Source organism: Dysidea avara, chromosome 1, assembly GCF_963678975.1.
Source record: "Dysidea avara chromosome 1, odDysAvar1.4, whole genome shotgun sequence".
NCBI classification, from domain to species: Eukaryota; Metazoa; Porifera; class Demospongiae; order Dictyoceratida; family Dysideidae; genus Dysidea; species Dysidea avara.
Genome location: NC_089272.1, coordinates 30,972,202 through 30,997,013, shown reverse-complemented (window position 1 = coordinate 30,997,013; position 24,812 = coordinate 30,972,202). Strand labels below are relative to the sequence as shown.

At 37.2% G+C, this 24,812-nt stretch overlaps 1 protein-coding gene across 1 annotated transcript in view; it reads right to left on the bottom strand.

The window, feature by feature from the left end:
• Positions 1 to 24,812, bottom strand: part of LOC136261507 (uncharacterized) — a 31,456-nt gene that overhangs the window by 2,129 nt on the left and 4,515 nt on the right. The window lies entirely within an intron of this gene.

The following is a 24,812-nucleotide window of genomic DNA, read 5'->3' as shown; positions in this document are numbered from 1 at the left end:
TACAAAATACATAACATTCAGTTTTACTGAAGGCAGCATATTATGCTTACCATTGCAGTAAAAGTTGATATAATGATTTCCTAGAAGTCACATTGTTTGCACAATGTGGTTTATACTACCATTATACTGACCGTAAAAATAGTCTGGAAACTACCTTAGTTTAAAAAAATTTCCCTACCTATGTACATATGTGCAATTAACATGTGACTGACTGTCCACTGTATAAACAGTTACTGTATACATACATCCTTTTTGCTCTCTTTTCTAACTACACTGTACGTATCAAAACTGGGCTCAAATACGTACAAGATAACAGAGTTATGATATCAGATACATGTACACAGCATGTGTGAGAAATATTTAATATATACAGGCACCACTTTCAACATCTGTTTGAGTTTAACGTACTGTGTACTCATGGAACACCATATAATACACAGCATACTATAGCCTCTTGTTATCATAAACATCCAACTACACCTACATATGTACACACATACTGAAAATTTCTTTGAACTACACAGCAAGTTGATATCATGGGAATACACTGCTATTGATACTTATTCACCTATTGAATAGCATTTATGAGGGGACATGGTGTATGGTTAAATATGGTGGGAATATCCTGTCACTGAATAGTTAGCAATATTATAGTATATTAATTGCCACAACATCATTTCATGTGGGAAAACTTCAGTTCTAATAATATACAGGATACAGACTACAATGAAACCTCTAGTAAAGGACTTTCCAAATTGACACAATAGAAGAAACCATTACAGTAAAAAGGTAAAACATTGTTTGGTCCCAACAGGTCTACGTAACTCCATATATATACTTATACCTGAAGAGGAAAATATCTACATACCAAAATCAAGATTTTTTTTGCAGTTGGAGCCATTTTGTGTTTCCATGTTATGTTTCTGACTCAAAGGATTCTGATCCCCAGTATTTATGGGCTTTTGTTTTCTCATGGAACAATTGCAATAAAATAGAGTCAATTCTGGGTAGCACAAGAGGCTTCATTGTATTACTGGTTCCTGCTATTCTTGTATAAACATACAATACACTATTATCACTATGGTTGTTCTAGTACAAATTAATCATTTGCATTGTGTGATGACTGGCTGGTTTAGTTAATATAATATTGCTTCATTGCTAGACTAATTCATTTAGTATGTGTGTACCACACACATACTGGTACATACTGTTGCTGCTCTCATAGTAACAATTCTTAACAGATAGTGTTTGTACTACATGGTGGGCTGAAGAATGCACTGATACATAACATAGCATTGTCACAGACATTGGTGAGATGTATATTTCATGATAATTGCCACACCTACGTATTCACTGGTACACGTTACATTGGTGCACCTGTTGTTGATATCTGATCTGTGTACAGATCTGGTCCATTAGGCAATTACAACTGGTACATGGAAACTGTTTAAGATGTTAGTAAGCTAACAAATTGTTGATTAATAACTAGTCGGGTTAGTTAAAGGTTTTAAAAGTTAACTGAACTCTTTCACCTTCAAAACATCATTGGTTTCAGGGTACAAATGTTGAAGCCCACAGGAGATGCCATACAACGTGGAATTAGTAATTATTGTACAGTTTAGTTTCAATTAGTGAACTACATGGTTCATACCTTATATTGAAGTTGTGTGACTGAAGAATTCTAATAAAAAAAATCGTTGGGTTGCATTTTGCCATATTTGGGTAAAGAACGTTCACTGTTTGTAACCATTTGTTGTACTACTAGTGAATTAAATATCTTCAGGGCTATTAAATGTACACACATCAGTGTGTAAATATTTGTTCTAATACTGTAGTATACATAACAATGTTGTTTTTTTGTTCTGGACACACATAACACATGTACATACCTACACACAGAGGTAGTCACTGTATTCTGTATGTGTACTTAACAAAATAAACATGAAGTTAATTACAAGATAACAGTTTGTGTAGGAAGTGAAGTAGTTTATGTAGGTACCAGTGTGTATTGTACTGGTAATGTTGTGTGAAGGCAAACATAGCATGCAACCATATACACATTAGTGTGTACAAGGGTCACTTCAGTAGTACTACCATCTAATGTGCTGTACACACAATGATCAAGACATTTCCATAATACAAACAAGTCCTCTACTAGACTTTACATTCCACTACAATGTGATGGTACACTAATCAATGAAGACAACTCATCTTTCACATCTGCCAAAAGTTTTCGTACACACTACATTCTTAAACTTGTGTATCTCACTTTGGCTAGTATATTATCAATATGCAGTTAATACATTCTCCCACCCAAGTCAGCTATACCAGACCAGCATGTGTTAGATGATTAATTGATCATGTAGTCGTCAATGTAACATGTGATTGAACCATTGAATTCCAACATAAAAAAGAATTTAGTGATACAACGTGTGCCTACACTCTCAAATCTTCAGTGCTGGTTCTTGCATAGTAAAAACATTTAATTTAGCAGAAAGTGGATTAACATATTTATAAGAATATTATCACACAAGGTGACAGTGTACAGATCTGACAGTAAACATTCACTACATTATTTGGTTGTGCATTCCTTCCTGTTATCTACACACAGAGATACAAGTATCTTTTTATCTGTTCATAGTATTATTGTATATCATGTTGCCTTATAAAAATTCTTTCTACCAAAACGTGCACATCACTGAATAATTACGTGTGCCTAACAATACACACACATATAAACTGAAAGATCATTAATTTCGTCAATACTAAATGTCGCACTCAATTTCTAACTAGGGCTGGGAGCTTATACTGATTGTGAGGTTAACCGTGATTGTCTCTGAACATTGTGATGTTTATTATGTATTGTAAATAATTGTGCTGTTGTGACATCACATACAAATGTGTATTAGTACATTCAAAATGGTGGCACATATTATTGTGGAAGAACACAATCCAGAAAACAAACCTACACTTCTGAGACAGTTCACTGTATGAATAAAATTAATACATAGTTACCTGTTGAATATCTATAACTTCATTATGCTGTTTGTATTACTGTGGCTGCCTATGGCCTTAATTGTGTTGAACAGTTGTTCACTGTGTATTGCTTAAATAAATAGTTCATACAAAGTCGTGCATATACGATGCTATTACAGAGCCTGACATTACGGTCAGACATTTGCCATTTTCTGACCATTTTTGGCTAATGTCTAAACACTTTTAGAAAGTTTAGTACATACGTATGTCCGACCACATTACAGGATTTGTCAGATCATTTCCAAAACATAATTTCAGGCCCTGCTATTGATGCACGTAAGTTACAAAATCGTGATAATTATCACAATCATCATCCTACAATTGTAAAAGCAGCAAAATGTCATAATCGCTCAGCCTTATTCCTAACGTACAAATGCAATAACTACATTGCTATGCAGTCAGGTTGAAACTCGAAACCGTGCAAGTGGTATTAATATTATTGTACAGAAGATTGGCTAATCCTTGAAATTCTACATAAAAACACATCTATTAACTGTTGTATTTGCTGTTTCCTTGTCCCTTTATTCACCATTGTTCATGTTGTGACATACCCGCTGTATTAGGGAAATACCAGATTGCAGAAAGGATAAAATTTAGTTAATTTGGCTGTGGTTTTAAATCTGTCAATATTTAATTAAACTCATGGCAAACCCAACAAGATATCAGTTGAAGAACCACACCATACATTATGTATATCTCCAATTTAGGTGCTTGTTGCAAAACTGGATTTCATCTATACACAAGGCCTCTCTGCCTTTTCTTAATGAAATGCAAACAAAAGATATAAAGTAGTCATACCATTCTCCATGCAAATATCCATGGAACACTTTCACACCTAAGATCAAAGGAATACCAGAGGGTACATTTGCCGTGTATACATATGTATCTCTTTACAGGGATACAACTAAATGTATACCGACGTATATTGAGATGTATCCTGGGAAAGTGGTTGTACTTCAAAAGAGCAAGTCACTTTCATCAAAGCAAGCACATGTGAACATGCATTAATTCATTCCCATAATAAATTTCAGTCTGAGCCTTTATAAAACGAACAGGGTGGCACCACTAGACCTTATCCACACTAAGGCTGTGACCATTATCACGAATTGGAGTCTTGCCACAAGAAGCACTCAGATGAAGGTGTTTCACTATCCTTGCCATTCTACGAGTTGAGAAACATCAGTTAAAGGTGAGAACTAGATTGAGAACTAGTCTTATACAGTAGCATATTCACAAGCATTTTGGCATGTCTTTTAACACAGACCACACCCACATTACAGATAGCATGAGTCAACTACTCTATACCGAAGCTTACCCTTTTAGGCCTTCAGTAAAATGCATTGTAATTATCCTTTAAACAACACGATAGCATTAAAGTACTTGCAAATTTCCCAAACTTTGCACAAATTCTCATACTTTGTGCAAATTCCCCAAACTTTGCCCAACTCAACCTTCTCTGTAATATCCTTAGGACTTGTCATATATTATAACAAACATAGCTACACATTACATGCTGCCTAGCCATAATCCTGTCTTTCAGGCATGTATATAAAATGATTCCAGTAGTTGCACACATATTGACATGGGTGATTACTCGCCTGGGGTAGGCTAAAGTGTTACACACTGTATTAGCTGCAACATGGGCACTTGGGATTTGTGTGATATGTATACTCGCAGCCCTTGAGCTTTGGGCATACATCCTTTGTTCTCGTATTATAACTATTATAATATTATAGAGGAAAATGGTATCTAAGTTTAAGTTTCAGCCAATAGTTTAAAATCATATTGTTTTTAATGTGTACTATAGATACACATGTTTTACCCATTATGGTACTGAACATGATGTATGAGTGCATGACTATGTGATGTACACACGTCAGGCTTTACAGGTCCTGTAACAACATGTCTTGTACCTGTCAACAGGTTTATTAGACAGTGACACTGCTGGCTACCAGCGATTAACGATCCAACTGAAGTTAAGGAAGTGTGTCAAACTTGAATCTGTCTGAAGTTGGTGAACAACCTCTGGGTTTTAGCTAAAGAATTTCCATAACACAACAAATGACACATAAACTGGTAGATGATCCCCCCCATCCATGTAGTGTTTTTATGGAGAATTCAGAGTAAAGTGAAACTTCATCAATACCTATTAAAAGTCACCTCTATAATCAAACACACATACCACCACCAATAGTTGTAGACTTTTTTTACGAATTCGTAATATGCAAAGCAAATACATAGTTTATCATCACCACTACATGATATTCTATCAGACTGTTTCATTATTCTGTTTATCACATGATTTCTTGTATTTACATGTTGAAATTGAAATACGTAATAGCACCAGTTATACACAAGTTTAGAAAAGGAATGAAGTACCCACTTGATTTCACTAGAGTCTTGTTTGTATCAATATACTTTTTCTTAATACAGCAGAATACTCTAATAATGAGTCAGACAATGAAGTACAAATGTGACCGGATTTGACAAAACCAGGCTTCCACACACATCCGATTCTTTGACTCTTATCATTTGTAACTTGACAACTCAGTATGCTATTGACTTACAATTTTCACACAATGCTTTCATTGCATTATACAATAACAGGTCCAAATTGGTTACTGATAACATACTCCTACATTGTGTTATGGTTCTTTAAAGTCATAAATCTGGATGTGTGTGGAAGCCTGGTTTTGTCAAATCTGGTCACAAATAACAAAACACATATTTTAGCCCATTAGTACCTTGGCCATTCATTCCACCAGAGAGTCTGGTTACATCTGACTTTAGTTGGAAAGAAGAAAACATGTTTAAGAGGCTGAAAAGCCATCAGCCAGTAGCACTACACATGTGCTATGTAATATATTGACTTTGTCAAGTACATAGGTCCCAAATTTAGCTAGGTAGTACTTCATGACCTCATCAACTAAACCACATGCAGATCTAAGGAGGATTTACCACTTTATCCATAGTTCATAATATTAGAATATTACATATGTACAGTATACCTGTAAAGATCACCATACTCTGATACTAAAAGTAAGCTACTCTAATAAAACAATCACCACTATTTGCAACAACTAGCCATTTGACTCTTAAACATTTACAATATTGACACATGAGACTGTGCACTTAAATTGTAGAATGGCTGCTGCCTCAGTATGAGTGCCCTGGACACTAGGATATTGTTGCATGTAATGAGATCAAAAAATTAGAACCGACATTTTGTAACTACCATTTTTTAGGCATGTAAATTTTGCGAACAGCCAGTTTTCAAGTGTTTCACACTTTTATTTTTGTGAATGCACCTATGCATCATACCACGTAATCTTTGAAAACAAAATGGTACGTATCTTGTGACATATATATCACATAATAGAATTATTGCATGGGTGATTGCAACTAGATACGTAGTTACGTACCTAACTTGGCACAAAATCAATGGAGAACAATGGATATTAGAGGTTTTTAAACCAAAAAACCTTACGCTTGAAGACAAGCTGCCACCTTCCATACCAAAGGCAAGAATACAAGCAGTACAAAAGGAGACTAACAAATGAATTGTTTACGATGATTGGGCAAGCAAGAGAGGAGCATATGGTGGACTTTCAGATGAAGAAAGAGCCCATACATGGAGTTACCGCTGTCATTAACAATAGCACACAATATTTCCCTGGGTAAAAAGTTAGGCTGGCACTACATTGTAACCTGAAACCTCACAGTTTATTGTTTGGCAGGACTTTTGGTCACCACCAAACCATCAACACTTAAATGCCAAAGACCTGATGTCTGGCTCACCACATAACATAATACATTTAATAGCATTTATGCCAATATTACTGGTATATTTTGAAAGTGAATACCAACACCATGGTATCCCGTTACACGTACAACTACCTAGCAGCTCTTGTATCAACTGTAAGCAAGGTGTATGTCCAACTTTGGATGGTAACTACATATTAACAGTTGACACAAATAAACAATACTAAGTTGTTAAAAATGTGTACTAGCTGATTACCAGGATACCGTGAAATACCGCATACCAGGGAATTTTTGCAATACCAAATACCAGGAGTAAAAATGCAATACTGCCCAGCACTAGTTAAAGGACACTACCATCAATTTGCTAATTAATAATAATAAATCCATGGCTGGAAGGGTAAATACAGTGAACAGAGGAAGAGAAGCTCTGGTTTACCAGTACTCAAGCTACTGACTAAGAGATGAGGAAGACCCTGAAGGCAAAAATTAAGGCAGTTTCTTGAGGCAATTAAAATACATAGGAGTGGCAGTGTTGTAAATACTGCAGTTACAATTGACACAGCAATAGGTATAGTACTTCATATGATGCTAATTTGCTGGTGGAAAATGGAGGTCCTTTGACATAAATAACCCCTCATTTGGCTAGGCAGCTACTGGAAAGTAGTTAAATGGCATGGAACAATAAAAGCTAAAGTTGACCCTGCAGATTTTGAAGGATTAAAGAAGAAATACTTGACAGACATCAGAACCGAAGTTTACATGGACTGCTGATCTCATTATCAACTGGGACCATAGCCTTAAAGAATTTCTTGTTAAGGGTGGAAATAACAGGTAGTGATGACAAATGACAACTCTTGTATCTTAAGTGGCACGTTTCTTCCACCACAGGTGATTGACGCTCCTGCATGTCTTTAGTTCCAAAAGCAAACATTCCAGATGATTGGAATGTAACATACACACCAACTCACTGGTCTAATGAACAAACAATGATATTTATTTGCAGGCAATTCTGGCTCCATACAAGGAGAACAAGGGTAGAAAGTAAAACTCTCATTGAGCTCTTGTGATCAATTCAAGGCACAGACAACCAAAGGCTTCCTTCCAGCTTTAGAGAGAATTGGAAAAAAGCAGAGAGTTCTCGCTGGGAATGATGACAAAGGGTCATCGATCTCCGTTTATCATTGCTAAAACCACTGGCTTCAGTGGCTATAGAGAAAGTTAGTGAATATAGTGATTTCATTTCATGCAGCAGGTACAACAGATATCCTATCAGACATACTACAGAGCTGTGACACAGTATTTAACTGAAACTGATACATAGCAAATTTATTTGAACTTTTGATTTGTTGTACAATTGAAAATCTAGTTATCACTAGTCTAGACATACATTATGAATAATGTTTACAGTGGGACCTCATTTATCCGGACCCCAAATATCCAGACACTCGGTCAGCCGAACACCCTAGAACAGTGCACGTGATATAAGTAAAATGAATTAAAATGGCGTCGAAACGAAAGCATGTAGTATTAACACTACAAGAAAAGCTCCAGATTGTTAAGTTAGTGGATAAAGGTAGTTCCTATGAAAGTGTGGCAGCTTGTTTTAACATAGGCAAGTCTACTGTGTCGGATGTGTGAAAAGCGCATGAACGTGTGAAACAGTTCAATACTGAATTAGATGACTGTCATTCTAAAAGCACAAAAAAAATGATGCATTATTCAAAGATCGAACTATGAGCATGTTAACGTTTATGGTTCTTGCAACAAAGAGCAGTTGGAACACCCATATCAGGATTGATGTTACAAACAAAGGCACAAATGTTCTATTCACAGTTTCATCTCAACAATAACAAATTCAAGGCCAGCAAAGGATATCTCCACAGGTTTAAAGATTGATATAGTACTATAAAACTGACACTTCAAGGAGAAAGTCTCTCAGCTAGAACTGAAGAGGTGCAGCCATTTAAAGATTGGTTAATGAGTACAAACGAGATAATGCATTAACTGAGGGCATGAAACAGGGCTAAACTGGAAATTGCTTCAAAGCTCAACCTTGGCTTCTGGCTCAGAACAAACTGCAAAAAATTTTAAAGTAGCAAAAGATGGCTCAGTAGTTCCAATGAAAATGATGAGAGTCCACCTGCTCAGAATCCACCAATTCCTGAAAGAGTTATAGGCTGTTGCTTCAGAGTGGGAGGCATCAGATGTAATGATCCAGGGTATGAGCAGCTAACTGATGAGGCCATTGTTCAATACGTCAGAGGGCAGGATCATCCAGAGGTAGAAGAGGAGGAGGGTCCAGACAGCAATGGATATCACATTTAGCAACTTCTAAAGCATTCCAAGTTTGTATCAACTGGCTCCACCAGCAACCCGAAGGTGAACAAAGTCAAATTCTACTTCTGCAAAGACTACAATGACTGACTTTACACATTAAGTACACAGTATACTACTGTATGCACACCACACAATATCTTATTGCACTGTGTGGTAAAAGTAATCATTATATGCAAAAATCCTAATTGAAAGTATTTCTTGATGTTAACTCGAAGATACAGATTAACCAAAGATACGGATTATGCTTGGTCCAGATAAACGAGGTCCCACTGCAGTCTAAGGAAATGGTTTAATGGTTTTAGCAGTGAAACACTCAAGAAGATGCTTGCACAAGTAGGTCTTCGGTTACAGCATGTCTTGGAAGGATTTCCATCAAATGGAATTGTCGTTGCATTGGAAATGGCAAACCACAATCTGTAGCCCCTGTCTGCTTTTGCATGTCAACGAATAACGTCACACACACTGCATCGGAACTGCATTTGCAACAACTTGTACCATTCATGATCCCAGTTGCTGTATGCTGAATTGTAGACATTAACTTCATTTTCTTTGATGCCACAGATGCAGCACACCCAATGATTTGTAATAATTTTACATGATTAGTGGTTGGCTCTTTATGATTCTTATATTGCAGTAGTGTAAGCTGTGTGTATATTCAGGAATGAATGTTCCAGGCAAAGTTTATGAGCTTATCTGTTAGTATTCCACCTTCTTCAAGGATTTTCTGGTCTTGATCACTTGTCATCAGTACAGGTTGAATGCAGAGAAGATCTCAAATCCCAACTGTTGTGGCTCCTTCCTAAACTGCATGTTGCTGGGGATCAAGTCACCATTCGGTTTGGGATTTGATTCAGTAATCTCCACATTTTAGTTACATGTTTCTGATTCCCTATATTCACAGGCTTTAAGCCTTCTCACAGGTCCCCAGTGGGATAATGCTCAATGTATCTCCCATTCCAGTTGACAACATTATTACATCATTATCAACCTGAGCTCCATCTTCTTCTAAATGATTCCTAGCCAATTCTCTGTCCACATATTCTATTGTGCAGGTGCATGGCAATTCCAAGCCTCCTTTAGTTAAATCAGCTGAATACTTCCAGCTACCTGTTATGGTGCAGTAATGGATCCAGAATGGCTTAAGAAGGTAAAAACACACAGGAAAATTCTTATGAAACGTGACCAACAGCTACACCAGTGGATATCATAGCCACCGCATATGGATCCACAACATTAATTTTCAGGATGCCTTCTCACAACTGAGGACATCCCCTATAGTTGTAGTTCAGATATTCTGATAGACAGCAACAGTGCTTCGCACCTGAAACTTGTACATTAAAATTCACGAGCAAACATTTGGTACATCATGTGCTTCATTTATAGTAGCGAAGCTACCTGGGTACCAGATGTTTTTGTGTGGGAGCAGCTTATTTGCAGGGTAATATTATTTCATTAATGCATCATAAAAGTAACGTGTTGCTTTCACAAAATAACAACCCATTACATAATTTTACTAGCCCATGACGATATTGTACTCTTTGGTTCAAAAAATAATATTACACAATGTATTACGTATATTAGCAACGTGTTACCCCCAACACTGCACGTGATGGCTAACTACTTAAGTACTTCTCATAATCAGTAACTATTTTTGGTATATAGCACTGTAGCTAGCGAGTGTGATAAACACTGTAAAGTACATTACTGCATGCTAATGCCCTATGGTCTCCTAGAGGTGGCTACTAGAGTAAGATGCTTTTAGTAGAGATGATCACTGAGTACAATTTCATGTAATTTTATTTTTTGTGTAGCTATGACATGTATGTTCTATCCCATCCAAAAACAGCTTATAGCTGTAAAAAAAGTGCGCGTCCAAGAAAAGCAGAGTTAACTGTAACAAAAAGTAATGATATCATAATGCGGCCATGTGCGAGGTGTGCAAGTTGTAAAATTAATATTAGCTAATCAGATAATACAATGCTATTGTTAAAGTGTTAATGAGAACTATGTGATGCTGCTAGTTTTTAAGTGTGTGAGCATCTTCATAAATGCCACATAAATTTAATTCTCAATAAAGCAATGCGTATAGATTCTCTGATAGTAATAAATAGTTTGAGTTTGGCCACCTTTCCTTTGTTCGTAGCATTGCTGTATACAGGAAAGGCGGCCAAACTCAAACTATTTATTACTATCAGAGAATCTATACGCATTGCTTTATTGAGAATTAAATTTATGTGGCATTTATGAAGATGCTCACACACTTAAAAACTAGCAGCATCACATAGTTCTCATTAACACTTTAACAATAACATTGTATTATCTGATTAGCTAATATTAATTTTACAACTTGCACACCTCGCACATGGCCGCATTATGATATCATTACTTTTTGTCGCAGTTAACTCTGCTTTACTTGGACGCGCACTTTTTTTACAGCTATAAGCTGTTTTTGGATGCGATTTAAATACTTTTTGTTAGAATAAGCAATGCACTGTTGATAACAGTAGGTGAGTTTCCATGGTTTTGACAGAAACCCCAGATTACAGTGACAGAATATTAAAATAAAACAGTAATTTTAGTGGCCAGGGCCGCCCACATTGGGGGTAACTGGGGTATTTTGCCCCCTACCACAGCCCGAAAGGGGCCACTTGAATACCTGTTTAAAGAAAGATCGATATACTCTAATAGAGCAGTCAGGATCTAGACCCTTCCTTGCCCCTGGGCCCCTCTTTAAAACTCTTTTCCCTGGGCCCTCTAATTTCTCTGGACGGCCTTGTTAGTGGCATGCAACTGCAGTCAACTAACACCCATTTTAACTAGTAAACCCTTAACAACACTTTGCCTTTCATCTTGTACTGCATTGAAACGATCAAGATACTCTATTAGAGCAGTCACAAAACAGCTGTAACACAGCAATCAATATTTAGCATAGTTACAACTTCTGCTTAGCATCGGATTGTATAGTTTAACTTATTAGCTACTTACAGACTTTACAATATAAAAATATGGCACTTGTAGAAATGTGACTGTTCTATTAGAGTATCTCGATCTACTTCAAGCATTGACTAATTCAAGTGAAGAAGCTACGCCCCTGCCAAGAGATCTTGTGAAATGAAATGAGAATAGTAAAGAAAAGGCAAGTATGTACAGAGACAATAGAGGGGCGCGTAATTATGTCCTGTTGTAAATAAACGCCTTTAAAATTTATATTACTACTAAATAAATGCATCAGAATAGGCTTGTGTGGCTGTTGTCTCCAAGGTTGTCTCATTACTTGTCTTTTCGTGTTGAAGGGATTTAGTCGCAATTGGTGAGTTTAACTATACATGTATTTGTGTTGTAAAACTTAATTGTAAAAAGGCGATTAGCACATATCATGATAAACATGTATTTGTCACAGTAGAGTCTCTCACAAAGTCACGATTATTATGAGACATTGGACCAGGGTAAAAAATTTACTGCTATATTTAGAGGTTGTAGCATTTGTATATCTTAGTATCTTAATAAATAATCCCCATGATCACTAATCACTAATAGTACAGTGAAAACTGGTCATTATTCAGGCCGTAGGGACAAAATTTTCTAACCTTGCCTTTTATAGAGGTGGCTGCATTATGCGGCCTTAAAAAAAGGTAAGAAGCATGCTGTTCTAACTGGCTATAGAGATGGATTTAGTGTATGACAGCGTATGAGACAGTGAGTGCTGGCAGCAAGGGGGCAGCCAATCTGTTAGAGCACCAAAAGCACTGCTTCAGACATAGGCAGTTGACTGTCAGCCTCAAGTGTGAAAAGTTTCACTATTGGTCCTTATAAGCTCCTGATGAAGAAAGTGATGAAGTCATTATCCATAGGATATATTTTTCGGAGTATCCATTTCAGTTCTACAATATAGTAGCCAAGCATAAGATGAACATAACACAGCATTCCAGTAGTTTAGTGGTGACCACAACACTGCCTGAGTTAAACTGTGGTGAGATTTGAGACTACCAGAAGCCCTGGAATGTCTTCAACACATGAAATACCAAATATCTAATGCCTGGCTTTCATCCACAGTGGACCTGTCTTGGTGGCCACTTGTACAGAAGGGAAACAGCTGCCACACAGTCTTGCGAGCGAAACAGCTAGTTGCCACACCCCTTAATTATCAATTTGTAAAATCTTTAGCAAAATTGTGTGTGCAAGCAAGTGCGATGTGGCAGTGCCGTGTATATGGTTGCTGCCTAGCAGTGACACATCACGAGTATTGAAGTCACAATGCGTTACTGTATCATCCATCTAAATACAATCTCTGAATGTGTCATTTTGTGTAGAGAGCAATCTTCCACAAGAAGTGACCTGCAGGTTTCAGTGTATATTGTTAACCATTAATATTGTTCACAATATTGTGAACTATATGTACAGTGAAACCTCACTTAGTGGCCACCTCTTTAATAAGACCACCTCATTATATTGGCCACCTCTAGTAGGTCCCAAATATAGCTAAGCATTACTTATGACCTCATTAATAAGGCCACCTTGTTATTCAGGCCAAATTTTTTGGTCCCACAGCCTGCCATATTAATGAGGTTTCATTGTACTTATGTGAATTTTTATTTTTCGTAACTTTTCTTCAGGTTTACTGATGGGCACTATGAAGCATTGTTGACTGGTACGTGTATAATGTGGTGACTTGAAATGCTAAAACAGTACGTAGCATGTCTTGTATGTACATGTAATGTGTTGTAATGTGTCCACACATCCACACATCTTAGAAATAAATATAATTGTATTCTCTATAAATAGTCAGTTCCATTGTGCCACTGGGTCATAAGTTGGTTGAGTATGGATCATCCAGGGCACTTGAGTCACATTTTGTCCTGGCCAAGTGGATCTCATCCACTGACAGAATATACAGGATCAGATCACATGTACAAATTACGGTGGAACTTGTTTATTGCCACCTTCACTCATTCAGCAGGTAACAGTGTATAAATCCTCAATTGGAATTGGCTTTTCAAGAGTGGTTGTCTTTCTATACTAGTGGCCATTAAGATAGGTTGTACTGATAGAGTGTACATACTAGAGATGCAACAAAATCCTCCACTTAGTGTCGTTTGATAGTGATGCAATGGAGACTATGTATTATTGCATTTAAATACTATACTATTATATTGCAACTCTAGCACGTATTTATAACAGGAATGTTTGTTAACTGTTTAGACATACTGGAGCCACACCCACTCATCTGGATTCTACAAATGGAGTCATACTGACTTGTTGTCATCATACTTACTCGTTACTCCCATTGTGTTTGGATGAATATACATGCCGTCATGTGAGACTTGCTACCATGGCGGGCCACTAGAAAACATTTGCATAGCAGTTATATTACAGTCATTATTGTACAATTCTTACATTATTGTTGTAAAAAGTGTTTGGTATTCATGTGTCTCCTCTGTATGTTGTAATTACATGTGTAATTTTGTGTGGGGGTGCTATAAAATGCAATAATGCATGGTGACAATTGTATTAGGCAATTTTGCACACTTCCTTTTAATCTAGCTACATGTGCTAATTACTCACAGCTTGTGTCAACAACTGGTAACCGCAATTGTATTCTTGTGTCATTCTTTAAGCCGCACCCTTAGAGGACAAATTATGTGGGGGCGACTAATTTCAAAACGAAGGATGGTATGCAGCACCATAGATTATATCTATGGACTATAATCTATGGCAGCACACTTCTTGGTGGCTATATGTACTGATTAACTACATAGAGCGCCAGTTCATCAATACCCAGTGACCGCAGTTGTGCTCTGCGTCATTCTTTAAATTCCGAGTAAAATTCTTAGAGAGCAAATGACGTGGGGGCGACTAAATTCAAATTTCAAACTAGCCATTCTCGAAAACAAATGTTTCAATCTGAACGAAACTTTCAGAACAGTTTAAAGACACATTGCCCTACATGCCAAGTGAGTATTGCGGAAAACAACAATCTGGGATTTGTATTTGGCCTCTAGGTCGACTGAGGACGACTGAAACTTCGTTTGGTACTGAAATCACGACTGTAGAGTAATCATGTATGGTGAAATCGATGATGTGAATCTTGAGGTGATTGAGTGAATACTGAAACGATAACAGGGCGATCAATGTTAGGAATGCACAAAGGAACGCAAGGCATACACCTACGGTTGTGTCTAACCGTATGCGATAAAAAAATAAATAAATGAAACTTCCCCTTTGATGTTGGCAACCTCGATCATGAAACAATCGGCATGGATTTGCTTCACTGCTTGTGTGGTAGTTACTAGTGACACGATGAGTTCAACTCCAGAGTTTCAGAGGGGTGGATTACAGGAAGGCCGAATTTGACAACGTTCGTTCTTGTAAAATCCTCACGTAGTGGTCGCGTCATTTATTGTCTGCGGTGCGCGTTTCTGCTTTACTGGCCGCGCGAATTACTACCGTGAGTCTTGATTAGGATCATTTCTCATAGTGAACTATGTGGATACATACACTGTACAGTGAACCTCTCTTATCTGGGAAGTCATGCCACAGTATCTCAGAAATATCTGTAACTAAGCTTGTGCTTTCATCTAACTCAAAGCTCACAAGTGGTATGACAAATTTGGGCTGTCTAGACAATAAAGGTGTCCAGATAAGAAAGGTTCCACTGTACATATGTACGTACCACCATTAACAACTTTGCGAAATTATTACCAAGGGTGTATACAGGAATTTTGAAAAGGGTGCAGTTACATAAGTGACTGTTGTAATAGAGTTATACTACCCGACTGCTTTATTAGAGTATCTTACTGTTCAGATGCTTTTATACACTGCACTTCAATAACTAGGTACTTTTGTAGGGTTCCACCGATAATCAGATCGGTATCGAATCAGAGCTGATATTGGGCATTTTGGTATCAATCGGTATCAGTTATTTAGGTATTCCAATACCAATTGTGCCAATAGTCATCATCATAACTATGATCATAAATGCTATACTGGCAAAATTTGGGGTATAAAAGGCTGTAAATAGTGTTGAGTATTATTCTAGCATAAAAGGTGTAGGAATTACATTGAGCAACTGCTACTTATTATGTTTTCATGAAAAAGATCGAAATACTCTAATAGAACAGTCATTGCACAATAAAATATTTTAATAGAGCAGTCACATATAGATAACGTGAGAGTAGGGTTGGGTGATATTGAAAATTTCCCCCCACAGTTATTGCGGAGCTTATTATCACGATTATTGCAAATATCACGGTATTGAAATGAACTATAACAAGTAGCTGCACTCAAAACTGTTTACACAGTATAATGCATGGGTGAACTTTGTTTACCAGCTAGCTAGGAGTTTGGAAAAACTTATAGAGCATGGAGTGCATATAAATTTTGAAGGAGAGATAGCTAGTTTCTATCTATGTACATAGCTAGCAGATAATTTACTAAGGCTTACTAATGTCAGGAGCTTATAAGCGCCGAAGGCGCGAAGGAGCGTAACACTCAGGGTATAGCTGTGACTGGAATCGAGGCTGGTTTGAACAGACGTCTTTTCTGGGTGGTGTGCAGAGCTCCAATGGCGGTTTCTGGCCTTGTGAAGGGTCTGGCTTGGCAAGAATCAGTGGTTAACTGGTGGATGGCCTGATAATGTTGGCCAGACATTTTTTTCTGTTGATTTTGCTACATATCAGCCACTAAGAAGCCAGAACAGCCCTGTAATCTTGTGTCTGGACTCCAATTGTGGCTTGTTTCCATTTTGCAGTCTATCTTTTGCCCAACCTGCCACGCCCCACCCTCTACCCTTTGTGAGCAACCTTGATACTACTCCGCTAATCCAACTGCTCAGATTTTCGATCTTACTGGCAGGAAACTCTACAAGCAGTTACAAGTACTGGAAGTGGTCTGAAAGGTAACAGATTGATGCATCTTTTGTATAAATTTCATACAAGTGCTTGCTATCCTTGACAAGTTATGCAGACTTGAATTCTTTAAAACCGTTTATCTCAAAACTTCTAATGTGCAATTTGGATCATTTTTCCAAAATCCAGTCACACATGCATATACAGTACTTATATACATGTACGTACTGTATTCACATCATATGTACCTTTGTGCATAGATTCATACTTGCGTACTGTAGGTACATAGATAACCCCATTTATGGAAACCTCGGACATACACACTTGTGCAAGTCATATTTTAAATTGCATATTAATAACTCCCTCATATAACAATGGTACACTGCACCACAGGAAATTTTGAATGGAAAGTAAATTTGATGGAAAGTAAATTTGACAAAATATGATTCGTTAACTCTGAACTAAGATAAGTGCCTTTAAACTTGGTGTTTAAATCAAAGATTGCTGTGACTTTCATTGACATCAAAGCTAAGAAGTGTGGATCCATTAACATTTCCTTTAGTCAGAGTCTCCAGTTGTATGGTATACTGCTAACAAATGCATGAATTGGAAATGTATGTGAAACTTTCTACTATACATTACATACAGTTCATAAGCCACATATGTGACACTGATGTAATGGCTGGTAACATACACCAGTTCACACACACGCATGTACACATTGCATAGAAATATGCACGTACGCATGCAAATGCACCTCATTCACCAATACTGTTTACATACATAGTTTAAAATGCACAATACTATGTACACCAACATACAGTACGTACATCTGTCATATGGATGCAACAACAATTCTCAGTACTTAGAACACAAAGCACATGGACATGTAAAATGATGAACATAACAGAAGAAAAAAATTCAGAGTGACTATACCATTGCAGATTTATTGTGTATTGCTGATTGATGCTATTTATCAGTATAGCAACCTTTGAATATAGGCCACCGATAATGAATAACGGCACTTTACATAATAATATTATTATTATGGTAGTCAATACTTATATACACAGAACAGATGTATTTAGCACCGTTTGTCTCATGATATGCATTGTATCATACAGTACTACCCGGTAGTACTGTATATTAGGGATCATGGAGGTTTGGGTATTTTTAGCCAAAAATATCACCCAAAAACCAGCTTCACGATACCTTCATGGTGCCTTGGCAGTGTTGGGTACAACCAAACCCAAAAGTACCCCCAAAATGCTTCCAATAAGTTGCTACAAAAATAATTAATTATAAACTTTTTATTAAGTGGAATTTTCTGCTGAGTTGTGCTGACTGACTTACTCATGCCTTCACACAAGCATAAGGCTATGGGCTTAATTTTTTCACTGAACAACGTTGCTCCAGTCTGATAGGTACTTTTTGGCATACCGCATAACATACAGTGATGCTTTATGGACTTAAATTTTTTTACTGTAATAAACCTCATAACATCTATACTTATACAGAATGTCAATCACATATAAACGTTGTATGCCCTTTAAAACAGTGCGTCAGCCTGAAGTCTCTCCTTGTAACAGCAGCTGTAGCCAGCCAACAACGTTTGAATCAATCTAGTGTCTTATAATCTTTCCTCCTTTGTGTCCCATTTCTTTTGCTGACAGCCCAAAGTGTCAATTCGCAGTAGTGCGTGATGGTTCCCTACATTTATAAACGGGAATCATCCATGTTTTCCAGGTGACTGGTTGATAGCAGAGGCTCTTCCCCTACTGTTCTTCATTTGTAATGCTATGTAATGAGCTGAACATACCTTTTGAGTCAGTAATTGATAGTTGTGTTTAGACAAAAAATTTAACTCTGGTGCTACATATTCTTTCTTTTGATATGGTATGTGTGGGTTCACCAGTCATGGAATCATTGTGGGATTGGGTTATATGTCGTACTGAAATCGTCACACAATGTTAATAATCACGGAAGACTGAACGTGCTTTTGCCGAAAAGTTGAAAAAATCGAAGCTTGAACCGCTTCCTTTCACAAGTTAGACTTGGATCTGGTACAGCTGGGAAAAGGCAGTGATCGAGCCAGGTTAGCGGTAGCCAGTGCCCGTGGTGTCACAGCATTGTAAAGAACACGAGTGTCAAAGAAGCAGCTTGCGTGAATTTATACAATGGGAACGAGTTTTCACTTCAATAGGGCAAGACTTCAAACAAGGTTTCGAATATGGACACACCCACATTGCACGTAGTGCAAAATAATGTTTCTACATGGAAGCTTACCCATTTAGGTCTTAGTAAAGTCCATCCATAAGACGAAAACAGTTTAAAAACACTCTAGAAACACATGGGCGCTAAACAGGATTTTCCATAATATTTCTGGACTTCTCCGTTCATCGTAACTAACGTACGTACAACGTTAGATTCCATAATCAAATTGTTTTAGGCATGCCTATAAAATGAATAGAGTGGTTAACCACGTCTTGGCCTGGGTGACTGGTCACCCATTGGAGACTATCAGCCTGAATATGCTTGGAGGAGCATTGCAAATCAATGATCGAAAGTGAGATTTGTGATGCTTGAGGCCTTTTCTGCTAGCAAGTTTCTAACCATTTTAAAAACCTGCAATTAACAAGTCTCTTAGTGGATTTAAAGACCTAATTATCCTCCAAAGATCAAAGAATATTATGCATACCCAGGGGCTGATCCAGGGGGGGTGGATGGGGTGGCTAGCCACCCACCCTGGATTAAACTATATATCACGGCATGCAAATTAAGCATTAACAGCTCATACTAATCATATAAAACACTACTTGTACACATTTTTCTGCTATGTTTAGTTGCAAACTCTTTACATATTTGTTCAACATTCAGTTGAAAGCTAAATCCTTGCATTGCTAACACCCCAAGGTTGCCCAGTCTTTCATCCGTCATAGTGGTGCGCAACCACAAATGAATTTGCCTGAGACAAGAAAAGGTCCTTTCTGCTTCAGTGCTTCCAATCGGAAGTATTACCAATATGCACAGGAGTTCTCTTATATTGGGGAAGAATATTGGATCTGCATCTTCACTCAGCAAGTGAGTTATAGACTTCTCCTTTAAAGTGGCATGGAATTTATTGCAGTGAGCTTTCCATCTAGCAAGTTCACTGTCAAGGTCATCTTCTGCTGGTAGCAAATGACTCCATTTAGATTTTAAGATGGTACACAGTTGATGTTCGTCTTTTGTGGTAATTACAGTGGGCACCAATGCACACAGTTCATAATGTGCTCGTGTATCTACAGAAAATCTGGCTTCCAATTCACTTATAATTGAGTCTAACAAAGGAATGGTAATTGTCACTCTCCAGTAATCAGTTGGTGAGTTTACTGTAGGGTTTGGTCTAGTTTGACGGCCTCTTATAACACGGGGCATACTTTCGCTGCTGCTAATATCCCTGCATAGATTTAGAGCTTTATGATAAATTCTATTATGTTCAGCATTTACATTTTCACGAAGTTGCTTGTAATGCTCCTTGACTTCATCAACTTTTTTAAAACCAAAGTATACCTCTTGTAGTCTACCTTGTAAACATTCTGCAATTGGTTTAATCGGCTCCAATAATTCTTTTGATAGCAAAAATGCAACCACGTGCTCAAAGCTAGTAAAAATGTGCTTCAAACCATTAGCAGTGCTACGAGATTCAGAATCCCAGTTCCAAGTATTTCCATCAGGATAAATTTCATTGTCATCATCAGCAGGTGAACAAATATGTTCCCAAGTCTTAATAAGGTAAGGATACAATTCTAAAATTGTGGTGAAAGTATTATGCCGTTCAACCCATCTTGTTTTACACAGCCCATTTATCTTAGATTTCCTGGCAGATGGACACAAGCGCTGAATTATGTGTTCAAGAAACCGTTGTCTCTTTGGAGAGTTGTGGAAGTATAAGAACGCCTGATGACAGTTATCAATCATATTTTTTACAGCTTGAACCTTTGAAGAATGGCATATTACTAGATTCAAACTATGCAGGCAGCAACCTTGAAATTCTGCATCTGGTGCATTATTCTTTATATGTGCTTGTACACCAGAATTTGAAGAGCTCATGGAAGCTGTTGTATCGTATGCCTACCCTCGGCAATTTTTAACATCAATTTCATGTTTTTGTAAAACTTGCAAGATGCCATCTGCAATGCTTTTCCCAGTTATCCTCTGAAGAAAATGGAAGTCAAGTAACACTTCGTGCTTTATTGGCTTCACACGAAAATTTTCATTATCAATTTCCAAGAACCTTAAGCAAACCGACAAAATCTCCTTACCATGAGATGTAGCTTCATCAGCAATTAATGAAAAATGTGGACACTTCTGTATGCAGGTTCGATAAAATGCACGAATTTGGTCAGCAGCTATTTCCAGTATCTCGTTTTGAACGGTCTTACTGGTATATTTTGCATTCTTTGGACCAAGTATTAAGTGTTCGCTCAGTGCTTTATTGTTCTTTGCCAGCAATCTAAGTATGGCAATGAAATTTCCTTCATTTCTTAATGGCTCCTGTGTAAAGTTCACCTTATCCTGATTGTGACCTTGGAGAGAAATTCGTTGCTTTGCACACAATAATACTGTCTCAGCAATTGTTGGCAATACTTCAGTATTAAATTTAAAATTCTTAGAGCTTTTATCAATTAACTGACTATCGATTCTTGATTCAGGATTAGCCCACCTTCTTGTAAATTCAAAGGCATGATCTACTGCTCTCAAATGATATGCATGTTTGGCATGCCTCTCCATCAACTCCTTGGATTTGTTGTAATTCTTGAAGGGCGTACACACAAATGCACCGAGATGTGTCTTTTCACTGTCAGTTAAAAACAAAATGCAGGGCAAACACCATCCTCCTTGACTATTCTCCAAACCATAACGTAACCATTTGTAATCTTGAAGCCATCGAGATTGAAAAGTTATCTGTTTTCTTTTCCTTCCTCCAGAAACAGTGAAGTAGACTGTGTCAAAATCAGTGCTCCTTAGATTGCTTTGTGGTTCATCCAGTGTTTAGACTATGGTACGCATAGTATGCTTTGAAGTTTAGTCGTTAATGAGGTATTTAAAATCCAATAGATACCCGCAGGTAGGTATCTAAACTGGTTAGATACCAGTGACTATTTTTTTTGTCACATGCGTCACCACGTGTTTTGCTGGATTCCAGTCACAACAGCCATCAGAAATCATCTCTAGAGTGCATCGCTGGATAATAAAGATGATTGTATTCATCTAGGAAGCCTACCAGTGAGTTATTATAGCACTAATTCAATCAGGAAGCCGTGATTATGGCAGTGACCAGAGCCATACAAGCCATAGAGACCTGAGGGCGACCTATACATAGGCAGTCATTAAAGGGTAACAGTAACAGTGATGTCATAACAGTACTTCATCACAACAACCACAAAGACTATATAAACAACATCATATTAGACAAGTAGTGCAGAAGAAAATATGCCATGAAGTGCCAGCCAAAAGAACATCAAAGAGAAAAGTAGATCCAAGCAAGAACATGAAATGATATTGTCAGTGTTAGATGGTAGAGTGCAGCTATGGATGATATTGCAAAACCTGTGAATTGACATGTGGTGTATTGTATGGAATATACGTACTTATGTGGGGACTTTTACGTAGATAGGCAGTCTTTTATTACAGATGGCCTTTTAGACCGTCCCACTGTAATCTGCAACCATGGTAATTTTGTTATATCAAACAAATTGATGAATTAGTGGTTACCCTTTAACAGTCAACTACATAACACCAATTTTACTGTTAACTGGGCTGTAAAATAATTATACAACATATTTTAGCAATATGCTTCAACAACCACATACACATGTAAGGATACTGTACTGTATATTATGTGTACTACGTATGTGACTGTCTCAGAAGAAACCTGCCTAGTTCGCAATTTTTATTTTGTTTTCTCAGTTTTATCTACAGAATAGATCACCAAAGTTTCAGCCTATTGTACGTAGTTTTGAATTATAGTGCTAGACAGTAGAAGAATAAGGAAAATGATTTGTTTAGCAACTATACTGAAAATAAACTTCAGGCACTTACATTCGCTGCCATAACTTCGGTTTACATTAGTCTACAGCATTGGGATTTGGCTTAAAATGTTCACCATGGATTGGCAAATCAATCATGGTATAGTTTTAGCCCTGTAGTCACCCGTGCATAATGTACGAAGGTGGTTTTATTGAAGAAATGACAACAATCTTGTTTATGTCTACTGCATCATAAACAAACGTACATGACATGCATACCGTTGGGGCTACAAAATTGAAACAAAGATTTTAAAACTCTCCATGAGCAGGCGAATAAGATGGGTGTAATAGATTTGAGTTTTGCTTCTGTGAGTAAAAACTTGCATATTTTTTCTTTGTAGCATGCATAATTTTACAATTTCTTGTTAATCTCTCAAAAGAATGCTTGTGCAAAAACTAGGTGAGATTTTGCTGAGACGGTCACATATGTTGTGTGAGGTACGTAGTACTTACAATTATGTACATACTACAGGGGATCGTTAAAACCCGGACCGGACCAAAGGTCAATTCTCCAGGAATACAAAATTAGCCATTTTCTAAGTATTTACAGCTATTTATATCTTCTATAGCACTTATACACTACTCACCTTGCAGCAACTCTGCCAAGAACGCAATCGTGATGGTTGAGCAACACGAAGTATCCGCTGTAGAACAATCTAACAAAGTTAAAACACTTTCTAATGTCTTTTACTGCACAATCGCTACAAAGCTACGTGTTCTTTCTGCTGTAGTTGTATAGAACGAGTGGCTGCTCGAATTACTAGAGTCATGCCATTCACTCTAGGCATCTACTGCATCTATCTTGAAATAATTCAAGTAATGCCTACCTTGCTTAACTCCATGCATTAAGTTTGAGCTAAATTAGACAGTTAACTGTTAGTTTTTGCACAGCACAACTCTAATAAATTTGGGCGGCCACTCGTTGTTCTATGCAACTACAGCAGAAAGAACACGTAGCTTTGTAGCGATTGTGTAGTAAAAGACATTAGAAAGTGTTTTAACTTTGTTAGATTGTTCTACAGCAGATACTTCGTGTTGCTCAACCATCGCAATTGCGTTCTTGGCAAAGTTGCTGCAAGGTGAGTAATGTATAAGTGTTATAGAGGATATAAATACTTAGAAAATGGCTAATCTTGTATTCTTGGAGAATTTACCTTTGGTCCGGTCCGGGTTTTAACCATCCCCCATACTACAGTATGTTCAATCTAAAATAGTCTATTAAAATATATAGTAATATCTGTTAAATATTTTTTATTATTGATGACTAAATAATGTTGGCAACCACATGGATCATCACTCATTTCAGTCTATTGATAGTTAGTATGTAACAAACATTGTAAACAACATACATACATATACACACAATAAATTATTGAGAAAATGGCATTTTAAACAAGCTCTATAATTGTGTATAAGTGACCGGATCTTCAAGAATCCCATATGTTAGTGCAAGCCTAATTTTACAATAAATGCAATGGGTAAAATATTTACAAAACTGAAAAAAACATCCGTAATTGTTTGCGCACTTGTTTCACAATGAAGGAAGGTGATAACAGCAAAACCTATGGTAGCATCATGATCCCCAAAGCATAGGAATTTGAAAATCTTTGTTTTGTGTCAATACTCCTAAGGAGACAGACGATATGAGCGTTAGTTTGCCTTATATTGGACAAGCAGTCCGTAATAATTTTTTTTCTCATGTTTTTGCCTTCGCCCAGCTTGTAGGAAAGGTCTGGAAGACAAAACTTACCCAGTAATGGAT